The sequence below is a fragment of the Gymnogyps californianus genome, chromosome Z, assembly GCF_018139145.2.
Source record: "Gymnogyps californianus isolate 813 chromosome Z, ASM1813914v2, whole genome shotgun sequence".
Classification (NCBI taxonomy): Eukaryota; Metazoa; Chordata; class Aves; order Accipitriformes; family Cathartidae; genus Gymnogyps; species Gymnogyps californianus.
This window is the reverse complement of record NC_059500.1, coordinates 71,023,376-71,045,994: the sequence shown is the minus strand read 5'-3', so window position 1 is coordinate 71,045,994 and position 22,619 is coordinate 71,023,376. Positions and strand designations below refer to the sequence as shown.

The following is a 22,619-nucleotide window of genomic DNA, read 5'->3' as shown; positions in this document are numbered from 1 at the left end:
GATGCACACACCAAATCATAAAAAATGAACATTCCATGTCCTAGAAGTGTTATAACCTGCAGATAATATAACCTGCAGAGATACCTTCGCTATGGCTATTTTAGAGACAATGTAACAATAGGTTTGAATTAATATACAAACTAAAAGATGCTTTTCCCAATTCCAAGACAATCTAACTGTACAAGTTACTATATGTAGCTGCTATGAAGCTGACTCTGTACTCCACTTTCTTCTCTTACTTTCTGAACAGATATTTCCTCCACAATGTCCTATTGTTATCAAAGATAATGTATCTCAGAAAAATAGTTCCAAGACCCAAGAAAGTTTAAACTATCCATCATGGGCAATAACCCATGCCTGTAAACCCAGATCTGTAAAATATCTGTCTACCTCCTAATCTTTTAGCAACCGATTAGAAAAAATAGGTGACAGATGGGACAGACTGGATAGTTTGGAAGAAACTTCATTCCATCACTTCTGGTTTCCTGTCTTCTGGTCAGTAACTCCATGAAGCTTCAAGCCCTCTTTATTAAGTTGTTCCTTGAGCTAGAGATATAATAATTAATTTCTTACGATGATGTATGCCTTGTCATTCCACCTAAGTTTCATGGAAGAGCTCTCAGATATTTTACGAAAGTTCAGGATGTACCTGTGATGTATTTATCCTATTAATTATCTGAAGAAATGGACTTTGGTCTATCAGCAAATCAGTGGTACAGCTTGCAGAACTTAATCAAAGCTGCCCACTGTGCAGCTGTAGGATCTAAACATCTAATACACTACCTTAATTGTGAGAGGATCCAGAGACTATAAGCTGTTCTCTGTTTCATTGCTTTTCAAATATTTTACTATTAAGATCTCCTCTTACAAATGCAAATGAGCATAGACTCCATCTTCACAGATACCGAAGATAGTATGTATGTATATAAGCTGTTAATACAACAGCAGAAAACTAGGGTATTCACAGTTATAAAATCATTTGCCTTCACATATTGCAAGGAGAAAGTAATGCTTGTTTCTATACACACATATTATATGGATATTGAAAGCTTAATGACCACTGAAACTAGAGAGAAATTTATAAATCTTATAGGGGAAACAATGACAGGTTTTTCCCAACCAGTGTAGAAATCTGTTACATGTCATATCTTCTTGCTGTCTTCTTGTTCCTTTCACCTGTAGAACTCCCCATGTTGGCTGGACACTGATGGAAGAACCATTAAAAGTAGAAAAGGAGAGACATTTACCCTTTTTCAGTGTCAGCTGAGGCTGGCACTACTGCTCCATTTTGTAGGATGAGTTATTGCAGGAGAATTTACCTGCTCAGCTCCTTGTAACTGTGTCCATACTGGTTCTCTGAGAGAGCTCAAGGTAAAAGAGGAAATTGGGTAGATCATCCTATACAAGGATTTGAATTAACTTTCAAAATTCTAAGTAGAAACACTTTGTTCAGGTAAAGATCAGCAAATCTGCCTCAGAGAGTCACAAGCATCACAAGTAGCTGGCCTTGTGATAAAACAAGCTTATTTGCTGTATCACCAGGTCTCAGTAGAGATTCTGTGAAATACCAGAACAATGAGTTTCCAACTAATTCTATTCTGAAAAGAATCTTCAATCTCTGGATTCAAACAATACACTTCTTTTTGATGGCTTTTTTTCCTTTAAATTCTTTAGAGCCCTTTATCCTTTTTTATGCCCTTTTTTCATAACAATCATTTCCTTTATTATATAAAGGCTTTTGGCAAAGAGAAATATTATCTATCTATGAGTTTTGTCTTATTATCATACAAGTGCCTTGTAATATTAATTGGATTATTCCTAGAATTTCCCTTTGAAGTAGAGACAGTAATTTTCAAGGTGAATAACATTTTACAATTCTTTAGTCGGGCAGGGAACAATCTGAGAAAACTCAATGCAATTCACAAATGACAGATTTCATTCTTTTTAAAAAATCGTTAAATACAACAGGACTATGTCTTTTTTCATGGGATTCAATGACATTTCCCAGTTTATTGCTAAAAACTGTGGAAAAACTGTTTTCTACACTGGACAATACCTCATTTAGCGTACAGATTGTTTTTTTAAAAAAAGATGGTCTTACATATTTGCTGCAGAACTCTCATACTCAAGTAAATACACAGGTGTTATTGAATATCTAAGTAATAATGAACTATAACCTTTACGGATGTACTACTGTGCAATTTTATAGATGCTATTGGTTTCTTTTTTTACACATTATAGGATAATTCATTGGATAAAAGTCTTATGCTTCTCAAGTCAGTCTTAAGACCACTCTTGGCATCCATGAGCCAAATCTCTTATTTCCTGTATTTTGTTTGGCAAAGCAAAGTGGATGCCTCTTAACTAACCTCAGAAAGATTCCTCCAGGGTCTTGCATGCTGATAATGTAATTGCTTCTTCTGATTGTAAATGATCTGAATAAATATCTTTGATGTTTGCAGGCATGACAGTGTCTCCCAGATATGATGTTCTGGGTTCCCATTTGTATTTATGTAAGTGTGCTCAATATAACTGATTATGACAATATCAGAACATATGATCTCTGAGGTATTACAAATAGGCTGGGGATGATTACATTCCTTCACAGATTTTGTGAATGTCAAAGAAATTGGAACAATAAAAACAAAGTAATAATTAGAGAAGCTATGGGCTGTTATGTAAGTGAAAGATAAATCGAGAAACTGAAGACTTCTGCTGTACAGGTAAACAGTTCTGACAGTTATTCACAGACTCTTGGGAAAATAAACTGTAAATGGTGAAGTCAACCCAGTCGCATTACTCTATAGCCTGTTTTGGTACTTTCATGAAAGAAACAATGCAGAATCACATTCAGAGGTTTTTACTCACATTTGCCTTATGACTTACAGGTATGCAGTTTTCTCCATGAGATTCTATCTTCTGATGTGTATGTTACCAGGCATGTACTAACATCTGCTTGGGAGAAAACAGAGGTTATTTGCATACCTTTCACTATCTTTTACTGTTTATAGGAAAATATGATTATACGAATATCTGTATTCTTTATCTATTGTGGTTTAGACACAAATCCAACTGCAGACTGTGCTGGTCTTTATTCTCTACAGTCTTTCAAATGGGAGAACTCCTAAGTCAGCATTCCCAATCAGTATCTCTTACAAAGTCAAAGGCAAAATTAAAGCACAGTATATGGGAAGCAGCATAAATAACCAAAGAAATAGATTAAATTCCCATTTGGATTATTTTATGGCCAAATCTGACCTGAATTCTTATACAAACACAGGGCTGACAATTTTGCTCCTTTTCTGTTTTGAATTAGCTGCAGTTATAGGAGTTCAAAATATTTTATACCTTCTTATTTCATTGTAACTTGAAGAATTTGACATAAACAAATTGCTTCACATAACTATTTTAAAATATGCATTGTCCCTAAAAGGTGTATAAAATAAATATATATGCATATGATAACAATTCAACTCATTATGAAATAGGCAAAGACTGCAAGATTTGCACCAGCGTTAAGAGCACTATGCATTAATATTTTTTGAGCTGTTAGAGCAAGATCATAATGAAATTGAAATTCCTGCCCTTAAAACTGGCCCACAAGTTTTATTTGCGTGTTTCAGTTATTCACTGAATATAAGGGCATCAGAACGAGGTACCTTTTCTTAACCAAACTATGCATTTCCTGAAATCACATTCATGAAAATGATTCATGACCAGTCTTTATAAAAAGCATAGTTGGAGCATAACATTTGTGACAAATATTAAAGCTAGAGAAATTTTATAAGGGTTATTTGCAAATATTTTGCACAATTCTGGTTATAGCTCAGTTTAATAGACAGGCTGCTTCTCCTTCCCCAAAATTTTGGAAGCTTGGAATTTAGTTGTACAGGGACCATTGCTTTTAAATACAAGTAAACTAGGATTAAATTCTGTGCATTTCTTTCAAATATCTTTGTCTGGTAAAGATACTTTACTAGATTTTTGTTCTTAAGCAAAGCATAAAAAGCCCAGTCAAGATCTGAGACTAATTTTTGCTGTGCATTGCAGAAACAGTAAGAAAATAGTTTGTTTACTAACATAAATCAAGCTGGCGAGAGAGAAAGGGAATGTAGAAACAGTGAAACAGCAAGGTCTGCTGGCTCACCAAAGATCATATAGCAGGTCATCAGTAATAGAATCAAGCCAAGATCCCAATCATGGATACCAGTAAAATGCAATGTGCATTAGATGATAATGCTTGTCCAAACTGTTAATGGGAGTAACATTAATATGGTACAAATGAATCCTGGTCACACACCGGGATTTTGTGTGCAAGATTCTGTACAAACACAAAAACTGTGAATCTTCTTACACAAAAGAAGGCTGTATAGTAAAACAGTTCAGAAGACTGAGTATGGAAGGTTTACCTCAAAGAAGAAAAACATCGTAGTATGTAGTTTGTAGTATGTCTTTGTCTATATTCACTCCCCGTTCTAATTCAAATAATGACATGACTGTCTTTCATGGATTCTGGAAGATGCAGAAACTTCCCTGCCTCTGATGCAGCCTTTCAGTAACAGACTAAAACATTGACAAGTGCAGGAGACACAAGTGACTTTCCTTTGGGTAGACTCAGAGACACAAGGTTTTGTCCCCAGGCTTTTTCAACATGTTCATAGTATTTACCACTACAAAAACTACAGAAAGTGTTGACAAAATGCAGAAAGCTGGAATTTCCATGTGTGGATGCCTCTTAACTAACCTCGGATGTACATATGATGCTTTTGATTTCAGCTATCAAAGGAGTGCACTGAATGGTGACAATGTTAAAAACAAGTAGTAAGGAATATGGTCTATCCCCTCACTGAGATAAAAACAAAGGAACACAAAGTGACTCAAGTAATAAAAAAAACCACAAGTAGAGATCACAATTAACAGCCAAGTTACAGAAGCAGTTGCTTGAAATTACCTATAATGAAACAAGGATAATATTCAAAGAAACAACTGAACTTGAAATAGTCTCCAAGCCACTCCCTTACGTAAGTCAGGAAAAACGCAGCATCTGGATATGAACAGATTCAACTGCTGAAAAGCCAGATTTTGCCCAAAGCAACTTATGGATGTAAAATGTGGAAAATTAATGCTGTGACATGTTGCATACCCTTAGGCAAATCATGTTTCCCTTTTGTATCTCTGCTTGCTTTCTCCTTTCAGGTGTAGTGCTGGTGAAGTTTTTTTATAGCTACTAGGCAGAAAAGAAGATGACTGTATATGATGGAAATTTTAATGCAGACATGTAGATTGAGTTTTCAGAGCTCACCAGACACGAAGTATATAGCTATTTTAGTTATATTTCTGTAGAGATGGAAATAAGCAAATAATTACAGCACAATAGTATATGGGGCCACCACTGAGACAGTTGCTGTAGAAATAGTACACCCAAAGTTACCTAGTGACTGCTTGCAGCTAGCTATGATGATATCACCAATAATAAGATATGCATAAATGGACCATATTTCACTAGATACAACTGTTTAACAGGAATGTGTTAGCCATGAAGTAAAAAAAAAAATTCTCCTGAAGTTAGCATATGGTGTGGTGGACCTAAACTAGGTTGTATGACAGGCAACTGTGATACAATGGCACAGACTCCCACATCCAGATAGCAGCTGTATCCAGCCTTCTGTAAAGACATAATTCTAGAAAATACTACAGTCTCATGTTATTAAATTTAAGAAATTAGGGTTCATATTTGCCTTTCTGATATTTGGAATGAGGCAGTAAATGATGCATCAAGTGTAGCTGGATGCAAATGCTATTAAATCTGATCAAAACACCTGTCCTCTAGTAAATTATTAGCATTTTTCATTTTGACAACTGTAATGTCCTTTATTAACATATTAAATTAATAGCAGTAAACATAAAGGGCCAGAATTTTGAATTTGCTCATCCTAATCCCTCACAACAGAGCATACAATAGGAAGGTCTCAGAAAGAGACCTGTGCATCTCCTCTTCAAAAAAGAGGCTGGGAATTCATCCTGTGTCTAGGTTTGTGGAAGCAGGAGCCATACTTCATGAAGGCTCTAAGTAGTTCCAGTGTTCTCCTGTCTACTTGCTGACAAGTCTATTGTGGAAAAAAGGCTATCACGTACTACAAGGTCGCAGGTGCTGTCTCATATCAGCCACAAATGTTTATGGTAATTTCAACTGATGTAAAGTCTCTCATTCAGCAGGATTCCAGAGAGGGGAACAAACGCTGTGGAGCCAACATTGTCCTTCTCCCAGGAAAAAAAAGGAGGGGCCTAGCAGTAGTTCCCTTTAATTCAATCTGGCAGAACAGATCTATAACCAGTGCCTGTGCAACAGGTACTCACAGTAAAGTTGAAAGCCAAAGATATTAACAAAAATCAATCTTACTCTTCTGTGTTTCAGTTTAAGAAATAAAGCATTCCTGATTCAGTACATATAGTTCATACATGAAAATTGAGAAACAATTATGCAGTGTTTGCTCAATTTAGCTGGTCACCAGAGCAATGAACCCATTTTCCAAATTCTAAAAATTGGAAATTTTCTGATTTCCCCAAAATTCTCTATTTTTGCATGTCCTAAAGAAATTATTTTAGAAGTTAAAATAATCAAAATCCATTAAATCAATGAAAGTTTTATACTAATCTCAGTTGACTCTAGTTACAGGCAAAAGAAGAGAACTGACAGATTCTCTATGAGTGAAGCACCTTTTGGATTGCCAGTGTATCTGAGCTGCCTGTATATTTGTATTGGAAGCTTTCTACAGAGGAACTCTGTAGATATCTCCTACAGTAGTAAGCCTGCTATGAGTAACCAATCCGTAGGAACATCCTAGGAGTGTGTTATTTTTTTACTTATGCCTTTCTTTTAATACATAAAATGTTACTAAGAAAGTAACTTACCTTCTTTTTCAGGCAAGTCTTCCCTCTTTCTCCCCCACCCAATACTATATAAGCATGTCAACACTGTAAAAGCTGAATTGCATGGCAGCTTTAATTTCATTGGACATGCACACATCAGTTTATGCATTCATATAGGTATTTACATATGCAATTTGCATAACTGGAAGACAGTGCTATTTAATTTGAACATCCAAATACTTTTTTCCACAAACAAATAAAGGAAAATTCATGCTTTGATTTGTATGTGTCCAAAACCAAGACTGGCTAAAAATGTGGGCATGCAAGTTACTAAGTTTGTAAAGATCCAATCATCTTGTAAATGGGATTTCTTGTAGGGATAAAGAAACAATTGAAGAAATATTACTAATGTTGATCCATGTTCTGTAACAATTTCATCTCAAGCTGGTATCTTTATGGTAGATTGGGGCCAACAGCAGCTAAAAATATACAAACATGAATGTTTATACACTTAATTACTTTAAACACCTGCTCTTCAGTGCCCATATTACTGTATAAAACAAATGTCTATCAAGTCTGGCATATAGCCTCTAATAATCATTAATTAGGCACTCAAAGATGAAAAAATTGGAACCTTCTTATACTGTTCCCCTCCACAGTCTTTAAGGGAACGTGGACAGGATAAGTTTAATAATTATGTCATGTAATTCTAAAATATTTTGGACAAAGCTTTTAAAAGTTAAAAAATGAGTTTAAATAGCAGACAGCTACATTTTGAAAAATGAATAAGAAAAAAAGGTAGGAAACTATTCAGCACCTAGAAACATCAATTTTCAAGTTGAAACACAAAAAGAACTATGTGCAGATTCAGTGTGTGTTGGCAATCAGTTTGACTATGATTTCCTGAATATGTTTCCTGAACAAGTTTTCACACAGGAAGTGCGCCGTGACGAAACAAACTATACCCAGTTGGAAATCAGAAAGCATTGTGCAAGGCATGGATGTTAGAAAATCATAATGAAATGTCATACATATTTGTACAACAAATACATCTTTGGGTGAAACCTCTTACTCAGAAAATGCTATATATCTTAATCTATGCAAATACTAAAACCAAGCAGCTACAGAAAGGATCATAAAATGAAAATATAACTCACTTCTGAACCATTTCTGAAACAATTTTGCAATAGGAAATACACAGCAATCTATCTTCACAAAAGCCTGAGAGAACAATTCTAAGTGAACACAGATCCCACTAAAAATTAAAATGCAGTAAGAGCAGAGATTAAATTCCTGCATATAATGACACGCTGTATAAAATAAAATTTGATTATACCCTAAAAAAGAAAACCTAAGCATGATATACAGCATCCAAAAGCAGAAAGTACACAGCAGCGTAGTTTTTGAAGTGTTAGTCTCTGCAAGCAGTAATGCACAAACAGCAAGGGTGTTCCAGAACAAAGTCTGCAATAATGAAAGACAGCAAAACCAAAAAAACCCTCTAAAGTCATTCAAGTTTCCTAGAACCCCTTAATTAAAGGCTGATTTAAATTTCATTGCAAAATATAGCTTTTCTTAGTGGACGGCTACTTTTAGTTGTTTCACAAAGTATTGAATAACAGGTTGTTACACACTTTTATTCAGTTTGCATTCTGCATGGGATTCCAACTAAGTTGATAATAGATAACAACCTCCCATCTACAAAGACTTAGTGTTGATTTTTTATCTTAGTTCAAATGCATAACATCAAGATTTTACTTGCTGACAGGCAAGTCACTGGCAAAACAAAAAGCAAAAACTACTTGGAAGAACAAGTAACAGTTAAAGGATCTCGCCTGAGCACTGAGGGACTATTGTAAATCCACACTGTCTCTTTATTAACATTTCTATTTCAATCAAAGGCAGAAGGACTAAAAATATCTTAGGGACAACTCAAAAGAATTTTTTTAGTTTAATACAAACAAATATGAATTGGTTACAGAAAAACAGCACACCTGAAAATTAAAAACCTCAAAAATATTATGAAATGTAAAATCAGCTACATTAGATTGTAAATGGAAAAGACTTGGGTTTGTATTTTGTACAGCAAAATGTCCAAAATGCAAAACCAAGTCTCCTCAGCATTTTGGGAATTAGGACACTGAGAGCAAACATTTTATTCAGGATATTGAAGATTGAAACTGTAAAGAATGGTGTTTTCAATAATGAATGACTCTGTGATAATGTGACAGATGAATGGTGAGAAGTGCGAAGTAATACACCCAGGAAAGGGGAACATGCTACACCTATACTACACTTAATCAAAAGCTCTCGGATGGCCTTAGTACACAGGCAAGAGTTCTCAGACTGTGAACAGTCCCAAGAAGGTGACCGGGCTTATTAGTGGAATGGATTTCTAGTGAAATGCAAGGAGGGATTAAACAGACTACAACTTTTTGGCTTGAAAAAGATGCAACCATAGAAGATCACCACAAAACTCCACAGAAATCATGAATCATTTGTAGAGGCTTAGATGGAGTAACTATTTATTATTATATCTCACAGTTATTTTTCATAATAAAGGAAATATGGGGTGTCCAATGAAATAACTAGGGAGCACCTGAAAAGGAAGTACTTTTTCACACAGCACACAATTAAATTGTGTTGTACAGTGCCACAAGCCAGAAGTTAATAGTTTCAAATTGAAACTAGAGAGTTCACAGATACAGTCATCATTGACTATTAAATTTGGGGAACTAGCAATTTAGGAAGGCCCTAGCCCCCACTGGTGGCTAGATGCAGGGAGGGCAAGCAAGGGCAGTGAACACTATCTTTTTCTGTTTCTCATAGTCTTTCAGTAAGAATCTGTTGTCAGGTAGAGCTGAAGACAAAGAAATGGGTCAGCTGACCATCGGACTAACTAATTTCCCATAGGTTTATGTTATTGTTGCATTCCATAGAATTTCATATCAGATTGAAGGGGTCTCTCTGTTTTCACCTGTTAAGATTTCTCATGCTCTAAGGCAATGACTACTGTTAACAGTTTCAGCTTTCTGACACACATAGCTCTTTTGAGAGCCAGTTCAAAACCAAGGAAAAACTCTTGCAGAATCTGAGAATCATCTCACCTTCAACAAATGTAAACTCACTCCATTGACACGAAGTTAGACTTAAAAATAAAAGAGATATGGCAAACCATATGTCAAGAAAGAAGGAAAGAACTATGCACAACAATATCAGCAGCTCTTAATTATGCCACTCTTGGGAAGTTCACAAATAAGTGTAAGAGCCATTATCAAAGTATGACAAAAAACAGCCTGAAAACTTGTGAAGAGTTACACCCAGAGATAGTTAGGTACACAGAGGCTTCATTCAGGCTTTAACAGCTTTCACTTTCCTACTCCTTTCACCTCTTTACCTCCAGCCTGAACGCTGTGATCTGCATCCCCATTTCCTACATGTGAATGTAGCACAACTCCATTGTATTTGCTTCCTTGTCAGTTTGTCTTTGCTATAACTGCTCATGAAGACCCGAAGAATCTAATCAAGAAAGTTCCTGAGGCTGCATTTTGGGGACACCAGGAACATTACTGGGAGTACTTGCACACCAGCAGAAGTAACACTTTCATCAGTGCTGTAAAATCTAACAGACACAAACTACTTTCTGAATCACTGCATCAGCTACACAGATCATTGCAGAAGGGCCAACTGCAGACCAAACCACACGCAGAAGGTTGTCATCTTTCAGAAACAGGAAATTGTAATGCTATCATTAGGTCCTCTACCCTTGTTTTCACGCCTGATTTCTTTCCATGTTTTGATAATGGGCAGGTGTTGACTTATAATATATTATTTCCATTTAATTCTCAAAATTAATTGCTGGATTTCCTACATGCTGTCCTTCAGCCGTGTATTTGGAGTATAAACTCCTATAAGGCAGATCGATCATTATCATCGTTACTGGAGGCAGACATACTGAATACTTGTCTCTTGATAGCACTGCTGGATACCGCACCTGAGTTCTGAGCAATGGAGAACAAAGAAAGTCACTGTGCACCACAAGAGCTACAGGACTGAAGCCTTGGGTCTGGGTTCCAGTAAGATGTTGGATTGTCTGGAAGAGGTGGAAGGCTGCCCACCTAATTGTTCATCCTGGTGTCTGGACGCATGACACAGCTCTCACTGGTGATGGAGGATAAGAAGGAGAAAACAGAGACACTCAGGACAAAAATCTCTAATGATTTGTTGAGACTACAGATATAACTAAGGATCAGCAACATCTGGGATTTGAGCTGCATGTTAGAGAGTCACAAAGCAGATCCTACATCAGCTACAATTCCTTTCATCCAGACACTCCTGTCAGTGCGTACTTTTTCTTTACTTTCTCTTCCAGGCTGTGTCTGAATATATTCTGTATCCTCCAGTTCAGACCTTGAGAAATTAATGCAACAAACTATAAACAACGGCACGAAGAGTGTCTCAAAAGATATCACTGCAAATATTTAAGAGCTTGCCTGGTTGCTAGGAATTGCTTTCCAGTTGTGTCATAGTTCTTTTTCATAGTTGATAACTTTTTGCAGAGATGTCGCTGGCACAGGGTAAAATACCTTCTCCTTATTCCTTTGTTGCAATGTTGTCTCCAGATGAGTGCCTGAGGCAGCCATGAACACAGCAAAATGTCTGCTGAAACCTAGAATCTCCTTACAGAATTGCCAGCCTTTTTTAATTGGGTGGAAAGTCTCTCGATGTGAACTTTTTCAGGCTCACACAGTCAGATCTGGTTTTCTTCATGCAAGTGAGTCCAGAGTGCTGTTATACTGCTGAAGTTTGATGTAAAACTCTTGTAACATACCACCAGTCCCAGAAATGACTGGGTTTTGTGGTGATGGCTTATTCTAGAAAGCATCAGTTTTGGCTAGGTCTGGGCATACTCTGCCACTTCTATGCACTGCCTCAGATATTTTACTTGGGCCACCCTGATGACACTTTTCCCCATTTACTCAAGGCCTTTTTCCTTTGATTCTCTCTAGGACTTGATCTTCCCAGGTTTGACTGAGTGATGCCACTGATACATACCACAGCAAAGTTAATTCAATTTACCTAAAGGCCCATCTGTGTGTCTCTGGAAGGTAGCAAGTACCATCTGAATTCCAGAAATGGGGAAAAAGAAATTCCTACAGGCCCCTACCTGTTCTGAAGGTTGGCCTTTCTTGAGTCACCTGTTTCAGTGTTTCTCAGGTCAACAAAGTTTGTATATTTAGCATTTTTGATCCTGGCCAAGTGTTCATCATTGTAAAGCACGGTGTTTTCATCTGAAAGAAGGACACGTGCAATCAGTACAAACACAGATTCCTCAGAGTTTTGTACACTTAGCAAAACAGGGCAGTTTAGTACACCACAAACTTTCAGTTCCTGCTACTGTGAAGACAGTTATGTCTAGCAAAATGGCAAGAAAAGCACTTGGGATGGCAAGCTCTTAAATTTTGGTTCCTTGGCTCATCAGGTACAAAAGTTCCATGTATTCCTTCAATTGATTGTATCTTGAAAGGACCTTTTTCTCTGCAGGAGTCCATCAAAACCAGATATACCAATGTTGATCTACAAAGAGAAGTAAAAACTACTAGGATACAGAAAGACTTGTGCAAAAAAAAGTCTCATTATTTATGGGGCCATATCATGTGGGAATGAAAAGATAAAATTCTTTACAGTTTCACACAATTGAATAGCAATTCAGTTTTAATACTGAGTAAGAAACATTCAAATAAAGAAAACAGTCGAGTGCTCAACTCTCATGCCAATAGAAGCTTTCAGATCTTAATGTTATTCTTAAAGACCCATCATCTCTGGAAGTCAAGTATCGACGCAAATTAAATTCCTGGCCCCTTGGTTGTGAAGAAAAGTTCAAAAATAGATCCTGACTATGTTCTGAAAACTTAAGAGTCACACAACAAAGAGCACTTATTTGAAAAAATGTTGGATTTTAGAGTATTCCAGTATTTGGAGAGCATGACTTGTAGTTCCTGAGTAGTTACAGTTATCAGATCTGGTACTAATCTTTGAGCAATATTCATCGTATCTACTTCACTGAAAAGTTTGAAGGGCTTCAAGTGTATCACAAGCTGTGAAGAGTTTTTTGGACTAAGTACATTAACACAAACATTTATTTAGATGCCTCAGTTAAGCATGTTTTCAGGATCAGGCTTGTTTGTAATAATTATATACTTAAACCGATTTAACTTTTTTTCAGATAATTACACCTTTTCATCCTCAGACAACTATACTGCTAGCTCCTTACTGGTGGTAGATAAGAAAAAGAAAAGTACAGCATAGTACTGGAAGTACACTATTTGCACTAGAATTAACATACTGATGCTGATTCTTTCCTCCACAAACAGCTCTCTTATTTTCTCTCTACTCGTATGCAAAGCTAAATACTTACTTTATTCTGACATTTCACCACCCACTTCTAACTTAGATCTGAATACTTAGATAATATCAGAGATTCTCCAGTGAATATAGTTTCTTTTCAGAGCTGGAGAAAAAATAGGTTTTGGTCAAGAGTTCACCTAATGAATGGCTACTTCATTAAGGAATACATTCTTGCACTGAAAATCAGCTTTGTCCAATATTTACAATTGCAGTATGTCTTAACGCCCCAAACCCTGAAAACAAAGTTAGAGAACATTAGCTTACTAAGCCTGGCTAATATTTGTCTCAAGGCTAATGAAACTGTGCAAAGGGCCCACATCCATAAAGGAAATAAAGATTTCAAATTCAAGATAGGATGCTTAATAGTTTGTTAAAAAGTAAATGGGCTTCTCTTCTGTTCTGCAGAACACCACAGTCCAATAATAACAGTGATCTAAAAAAACCAGTCTTCTCTTTCATCTGTTTAGTTTAAAATCAGCTGATATTTTCTTTGGTACCTCAGACCTCTCATCGAAATTCATATCCTCAATCCTGCCTGCAAGCAGGTGATGCCCAGATGGCAACTGTGTAACACTTGAATTGTGGAAGCCAAAACCTATTTTTCAGCTGTACTTAGCACTGTAACATCCTGGAAAAGAGCTAAATAATATTATTAAAAAGCACTGATTGCTACTGTCAGGCATTCCAGAGGAAGTCTTAACTTCTTTCCATTGCCTCCTACAAGTCTGTAAGGTGGAGAAAGACAAAGCAAAAAATGTACGGCTTTGATGTTGCAAGGCTGTAACTGAATCAGTGACCCAAAGTTCAAGAGGTCACTGAAACAAAGGAGAGGAATGAAGAAAAACAAAAGCCTGTTCACATGAAACTCCAATTCCACACTTTTGTAATGAGTTCTCAGAACAGCCTTAACATCATTACTGAATTGTGGAAAAAACCCCAAATTATAACGACAATTTAAAACGTAATAGACTAGTTGCAGCTAAAGTAATGACTCCTTAGTATTCATATGGCATATTACCAAAGGACCTGAAATTCACAAATAGGAAGTATTTTTTCCCTAAAGTTGATTTGATTGTTACCCATTAAATTCTTGGGGAGGATTTAGGGTGTAATTAAATTATGATTTACTCCTATGGTCCATGAAAAAAATGGAAAAATGCTTATGATGTTATGCATTAGGATGTTCTTATTTATTATTAAGATATTAACTTATGGATTATAAGTGGTGTTTTAAAATGCTGCTAGTTCCTAAATTTAAAAAAGTCTATGCAATTTTTTTCAAATTATGTCTGCATCAGATCCCATAGTCTTTAAATAGACTTTGCTATACTTGATAAAGGAAGTCTCAGATTATTTCTAGATTCTTTATTAATACAAGAATAATTTTTTGATGCCATATAAAACTTTATATGCAGAATTTTTCTTATCAAATCCAAGTTAATGTGATTCTTTGAAAAATGAGAATCTAAAAGTATTCTGTATTGTCAAATTAGTTACTGTTCTGCAATGTCTAATGCAAATAATGACTTAGAGACATGAAAGAGCTCCATGCATTTCCTGTTGACACGGATAGATAATACTATGTAGTGGCGCATCTTATTTGTACCTGAACTATCAGAGTGACTGAGGCCCCACTATACGAAGTCCTGCACCAAATTCAGTACAGTACTGGGGGTAATGTCTTTCACGACAAACTTCCCCAGATTGAGAAGATGTTATCTCGACATTGCTGACTTCACTGTCATAGACAGATAACTGAGCTAATTTTATATTAACATGTGGAGCAGGATAGCAACAGCAGCATGGAGCTCCATTCAAAGTGATTTATGTTGTTGCACATGAATGCAAATAGCACTACAACTTGGCGGAAATTAAAATTATACTTGAGGTGTGAGAGGAGAAAAGTCAGCAAACAAAGTGTGAATCCATCAAGAACAGCCCATGGAAGCATACATACTGTTGCAAAATAGTACAAACTGAAAAAATGCGTGGCACATGGAAAGGAATGTAATAAACTAAAAGGATTACAAGAACATGTAAACACCAGCAGGGTGTGTGTAACATAGACAAAAAGGAAAGTGACAGCTCCATGAGCAGCTCAGATAAATTCTCTGAAATATCAATGGATAAAACATCAGCAGATGAATGAACTGCTAGCTTGAAAGCAAAATGAAAATTTACCACTTTTAAGTGGGACACAGATGCACCAATCAGTGTTGTGTCACTGACAAGATTTCTAAAAAAAAAAAGACAGAGCAATTTTGATTATTAGTAAACCTGGTACAAGAATAGATATTAGCTACTGCAACAACAAAAAATATGCAGGATTCTTTAGTAAGTGGGCAGTTATAAGAGTAACTTCAGATTACTCAAAAAAGTCAAGTCTTGTTGAACATATCAAAAGCCAATGTCACACCATTCTTTTCCAAATAACCTTAATATTACTGAATCAGCAAACAAAGATGATCTCAGCGTTTTAAAAATTGTGCTAAAATTAAAATTCCAAGCAGAAATCCAAAGGCCAGGTTGTTACCAGATGCATTAGTAACACACTACCATTAGTTCAAATCTTAGTTGAGTCACATCCAACTGGGCAAAGCTTCTTTCCAAATGATGGCTGCTGCATGAACTCTATAAAATTAACTTAACTAGTGTCAGATCCTAGTGGACAATCATCCAAATAAAAGACACTATCACTGCAATAGAGTCTATTATTGGAAATTTTAGTGAAGAAGCGAAGAACTGGCTGGCCAACAATACCGGATCACATTTTGAGTGAGAAGGTGATGTCTCCAGCATAGAGCTGTGACAAGTTACAGATCAGTACAATCCCAAACCCCAAATCCCATATCATTTTGCACACAGATAGAGATATGTCTCTATGGTTTTTTAGACAGGCAACCTTAATTTTCCATTCCTTAAATCTTGCACCTCTCTGACTAGAATTATGTTCACGTCATTCTTCTAGCAATTCAACAGAAATGTCTCTTCAGACATCTGTTACATACTGAAGATGTAAAAGCAAATGCATTTTTACATTAGACTGCATTACTAGCTACTGTTCCTTTACAGATACCTCTAATCTCACATCTGTATTCCCAAGTATGTCTTTTTTTTTTTTTTTTCAGTAGCAGCAGGATCAGGAGTGATTTAGCACAGTAAAGAGTTTACAGCGTCATCACATGGTATACAGCCAGTCAGATAACAGAAGCACTGTACATTTGTGGAATGTTGTTTAATAAGTGCTGCACATACAAAAACATGTCTGTGAAGGACTCCAGGCACAGTCTGCCAAAACTCAGACCAGCATTTTAGCAGATTAAAAGCTTCCATGTGTATTTTAAGAAATTGCATTATGGATTTTCATGGAGCACTAAGTAATGTGCTTAACACCATCCAGAAGCCAAAGGTATCTTTATCAGTGGTATCTTGCCAGGATGCAGTGCATTTCATGTTTCAAGTAGATATTTTTTGGCAACATGTTCAGAATAAGTGAAAATTAATATTTTCATCCTTGGGGAATAGGGTAGAAGTCTTACAACTACTAGCGTATTTATTTCAGTCTTGTAACAACATGTCCTGTAGGATTCAAGCTAATTTAATGTGCTTTGGCTTATCAGCTACCACAATTAACTTTTTTCCTAATTAAACTGAAATAATTTACCATGTTACATTATGCTTTTTCTTAAGCAAATGTGCTCATTTTTTCACTTCTGATACAGGAAATAAGCAGTTTTCTACCCAACAGAAGAATCCCATTTCCAGGAAACCTTAGTCCAAATGTCTGGACATAAAAGGATGTCTTTTTAGAATTGCACTGTGCAGGTAGCAGCAGTGTTTTGTTACCAAAAAAATTGTGAGCTGCTATTTTCTGTGTTCCTGGGTCTCTGATTCTTGGCTTGAAGACAGTCAGTCCTTTGTACTCTGTTATTACAATGAGGTAACCAAAGAAAGAGAGTCTTGGTTTGAGACTGTCAGCTGTTACTAATCACTGCTCCATGGCTTGCTGTGAATCCATGCTTGCCTCTCCCTCCTGCTCTGCTTAGCACACATAAAGAAGATAAATTACTCCCCAGTTTCCCTTCAAAAAGCATATTGTTTGGCACATTCCAATACTGTGAGCAAAAGATGGAATAATGCGAAGAGTTAAATGGGTATCTAAACAGCCCCACAGCAGGGTTCTTCTCAGGCAGATGTGAGTTTCAGGAAATGTACTTTCCTACTGGTTCTCCAAATGTATTCTGTTATATTGCAAACCAAAAAAGTAAATCAACTATACTTTTCAGAACAGTAGAGCATATTCCTGCAAGCTTTCTTGTAGTAACGCTAATATCACTGACACGCAATAAATGCAGCATCTAAGTGTACCATATTTACATATTTCATTTTACTGGGAGGTGTAATACTTTGGTGTCCATAAATTATTTAGCAACAACAAGCACAGTCTGGGGAGGTTTATGGAATTCTTCCCTGCCCTCACTGACTGACACTGTCCTGACACAGAGAAGCATTTTAAAGGAATAATCATAGAATCATAGAATAGTTTGGGTTGGAAGGGACCTTTAAAGGTCATCTAGTCCAACCCCCCTGCAATCAGCAGGGACATCTGCAACTAGATCAGGGTGCTCAGACGCCTGTCCAACCTGACCTGGAATGTTTCCAGGGATGGGGCATCTACCGCCTCTCTGGGCAATCTGTTCCAGTGTTTCACAACCCTCATTGTAAAAAATTTCTTCCTTATATCTCGTCTGAATCTACCCTCTTTTAGTTTAAAACCATTACCCCTTGTCCTGTCGCTACAGGCCCTGGTAAAAAGTTTGTCCCCATCTTTCTTATAAGCCCTCTTTAAGTACTGAAAGGCCACAATAATGTCTCCCCAGAGCCTTCTCCAGCCTGAGCAACCCCAACTCTCTCAGCCTGTCCTCATAGGAGAGGTGTTCCATCCCTCTGATCATTTTTGTGGCCCTCCTCTGGACCCACTCCAACAGGTCCATGTCTTTCCTGTGCTGAGGACTCCAGAGCTGGAGGCAGTACTCCAGGTGGGGTCTCATGAGAGTGGACTAGATGGGCAGAATCACCTCCCTCAACCTGCTAGCCACGCTTCTTTTGATGCAGCCCAGGGTACCGTTGGCTTTCTGGGCTGCAAGCACACATTGCTGTCTCATGTCCAGCTTTTCATCCACCAGTACCCCCAAGTCCTTCTCGGCAGGGCTGCTCTCAATCCCTTCATCCCCCAGCTGTTATTGACACCGGGGGTTGCCCTAACCCAAGTGCAGGACCTTACACTTGACCTTGTTGAACCTCATGAAGTTCACATGGGCCCACTTCTGGAGCTTGTCCAGGTCCCTCTGGATGGCATCCCATCCCTCAGGTGTGTCAACTGCACCACTCAGCTTGGTGTTGCCTGCAAACTTGCTGAGGGTGCACTCGATTCCACTGTGTATGTCATTGATGAAGACATTAAACAGTACTGGTCCCAACACAGACCCCTGAGGGACACCACTCGTCACTGATCTCCATCTGGACATTGAACTGTTGACCAGTCAAGTTATTTGTGCATGGAAAAAAGCAAGCTAAGAAGTGAGCAAGGCTGTGGAATACCCTACCATGAAAACAGTTAGGGTAAAAATAGCAACTGATTTGAACCTCAAGCTCAATAAATTTCTAACCAAGACTGTATAATATATTTGCCTGCTGTATCAGAATGCTGTACTTGATGGCCCAGGAAATACTTTCCAGCATAGATAACTGTCATATTTTTTTATAAGATAACAACTAATCTTGATGCACAGAAACCAAGCAGAGTTTCATGAAGTGCAGTTATTCCACTGAAAGAGCAGTATCAGTGATGAATAACAACAAAATGGTCCTTCATTATTCATGGTTAACTGAAAGGTAAAAATCACTGTAAAGCCACTAGAGATTATTTGGGCCTCTACCATTTACACCACTCAGTGATGTTCTGACATTATCTTACCATGGTTTCACAAACATTTTCCTTCCAATGAATAAACTGTGGCTAGAAGAGCATGTGTGTGCAGCCAAAAGGATGAAGGATGAAAAAACGTGGTCAGTTACAAAGTATTTTCCCTTAGCAAGAGTTAGAAAGGGATGGAGGAGATATATTTGAAGCTAGCACACATTACACCTATGAGCTAGCATATTTTTATGCTGTTTCCATCAAGAAGTATGGGACCAACAGAAAGAGTACAAAGTTCAGTTTGCATCGCTTCTGCACATGCAAAAGCTTTCAGAATCATTGAGATGTATCCAGCATCCACATTTAGGATATTTCAAAACAAGCACTCTATGAATATCAGAAATAAGTATATATGGCAGGGTTACATTAGCATCCTCTAGAAAAGGTCTTTTTTCATCATAAACAACCTTTCTCCTCACTGTGATAGTGGAGAATCCACAAAGAAGGGTAGATCACTTTCTTTAAGTGCTTATGTGGATTCTTCTACATGTTGTTAAGTCCCACCTTTCTGTTAAAGTCTGAGATTTCTCTGATTCACTTGTGCAGTGAGATTTTTTCTTACATGTAACAGGAACATGTGTGTATCTTCATAAGAGTGTATTTTTATGCTGATTTTTTTTTTTAAGGTAGTGGTGGTTTGAGTAGCTGTGGCCCTCCAGAGCTCTCCTGCACCCAGGTGCTCTTTCACACACCCTTGTTCTCTCCTTATCATCAAATGGTGGATGGTGTTTGCTCAGCTACCTGGTGAGAACAGAGCGAGCTTAAAGATAAGCAGGGGGAAGTAAGGAATGCTGAACTTGCTTTAGCAGCACTGCCACCAAAGAGCAAAGGATGCAGTTCAACCATACAGCCAACTTGAAGTAATGGCAAACTGCTGCCAAAATGCTAGTTTTCTGCCCCCAGATGTGCTCTCCTGCTTCCCTTGTAAAAGTTCTGGTGTTCACATGACACGATTCTGAGATGATTCAGAATGACAAACCAAAAGAAAAACTAACCCTACAAAACCCAAAGTTAATTGTTTTCTGGTGGCAAGGGATGGGGCAGGACTACAAAGCTGTGGGGCAGGTCCATTCCTTTAGGAGCCACTCTTAGCCATTTAATTGGCTCATTGAATTGCATTACTATATCCCAGCCATTGGTTTCATTAGTCAGCTTGGCTTAAACACAGTCACGTAATTTTGGACCAAATACAACTGCTAATTTCCTATAAGATATTTTCCCAGTGTTCTTAACGGACCTGGAAAAATAAATAAAATATCTAACTTCATTATTTAAATTTCCATATTCAAATAAGTTGAACTGAGATTTGGGGGAGCTTATCCCATCAATTCATGCAAAAAGGCATACAGAGCTATATTTCAGACATGTATTTTATGTGGCTTCAGGAAGTCATTAACTGTATTGATTTAATATTAATTAACTTCAGCAATACATATAGTTCTTTGAAAATGTTATTTAACTTTTGTCTTTGCAATTTTATTCTTTTACTGCTACTGCTATTAAAAATAATAATCTAGAGTTTGGACTAATTTTGGAGCTGATCTTCTGAAGGGCTCAATTTCAAAGCTTTAAATATTATTTAACTTTTGTTTTCTGCGAATGCTCAGCACCAGTCAGGACATGCTCAGCAGCTATCAGAATAAAGCTCTAGAGCTTAATCACATTAATTAAAGCTGGGCAATACTTCCACTGTCTTTATCTAACTATTGCTTTTCCTTACAATTTTACTGTCAGCATATTTTACCGTGACCTTGCACAGTGTTGTTCATTTCCACAAATCCTCATCAACATACAGAAAAGGGATTGTTCTCATGGTCTCACACTGAGAGTTTACTCATCACACAGTTGCTTAGTCGATGTAGGGGGTCAGTAGTAGACTGCTTCATTAGAGGAGTGAAAGACAACCTTAAAGAAACAAAATTAGGACAACGCTCCTGAGTCAACAGTTGCCTTTATTGCTGTTCCACCATAGGAGTCCTTAACAAGCAACTGCAATTTCCTAATGAAGAGACTGTAAAAAATAAACAGGAAAATAGTTAGCAATAAAAAGATGCTCTGTTCATAATGTTTTGTTTTTAAAGACTGAGTCCAAAACATCTAAAGGAAATTTATATAAAAATCTATGTTAGCAAGGAAGTGCCATCAATTCAGTTCTAATACATTGAATAAGGAAAGAATTCATCATGATCATAGAAATCCCCTCGTTTTTATTTCCAGTAGTCAATATGTATGAGGACCAGAATGCACAGTTTGTTCTACAAACCCATTCAGAACTGGTTCATCTTTTTATATATTTGCAACAACATATCGCTACGTCGCAGCAGAATTCCGACTTAGAGGCTTTCAGTCACGCGCCCACAGATGGTAGCCTCGCACCAGTGGCTCCTCAGCCAAGTGCCCGCACCAGGGCTCTGAACCTGTGGTTCCTCTCGTACTGATCAGGATTACTACTATCCTGTGAGAAGCAACTAAGGACTTTGGGCTTGTCTAGTTTGGAGAACAGGAGGCTGAGGGGCGACCTCATTGCTCTCTACAGCTTCCTGAGGAGGGGAGGTGGAGAGGGAGGTGCTGGTCTCTTCTCCCTGGGATCCAGTGACAAGACACGTGGGAATGGCTCAAAGCTGTGCCAGGGGAGGTTTAGACTGGACATGAGGAAGCATTTCTTTACCGAGAGGGTGGTCAGATACTGGAACAGGCTTCCTAGAGAGGTGGTCAATGCCCCAAGCCTGTCAGTGTTTAAGAGGCATTTGGACAACGCCCTTAATAATTTGCTTTAACTTTTGGTCAGCCCTGAAGCGCTCAGGCAGTGGGACTAGATGATCATTGTAGGTCCCTTCCAACTGAAATATTCTATTCTATACTTAAAATTTTCATCATTATGCATAAAAAGTAATTTTAAAGAAACCAAAAGTTAAAAATAATGTGGGCAAAATGTTTGATCCTCTTGTTACAAGAATTTTAGGATAGGAAAGCAAACACATAAACTTCTTATTTTTTCCAAAAGTTTTTAAAGGGCAGCAAAAAGATTTCAGAAACAGGGACTTTCAACATGAAAAGCAGTAGCTCAGCATTTTAACTGTTTTCAAACTGAAATTATACACATGCATATATGCATAGAGTCACATGCACACCCCCTCCCCCCAGCGACAGAGTCTCGCTTGCTCTGACAAATGAAAAAATCACTGAAGGTACTAGGATCAGTCCTAAGCAGTGACTGGGTTTTTTTAGGAAAAGCAAAAGAAAATGAATCTTGCTACTTGCCCAGTTCTTCAGTGGCGCACTATTTACTGTTGTGTGTAAAGAAAAAGATCCCATTTAAAAACTGCTAGTTATGGGCCCTGATTTGGCAAACCACGTTAGT

The 22,619-nt window shown here is 37.4% G+C and overlaps 1 protein-coding gene across 4 annotated transcripts in view; it reads left to right on the top strand.

The window, feature by feature from the left end:
* SLC1A3 (solute carrier family 1 member 3) overlaps positions 1-22,619 on the top strand; it is a 65,223-nt gene that overhangs the window by 19,396 nt on the left and 23,208 nt on the right. The window lies entirely within an intron of this gene.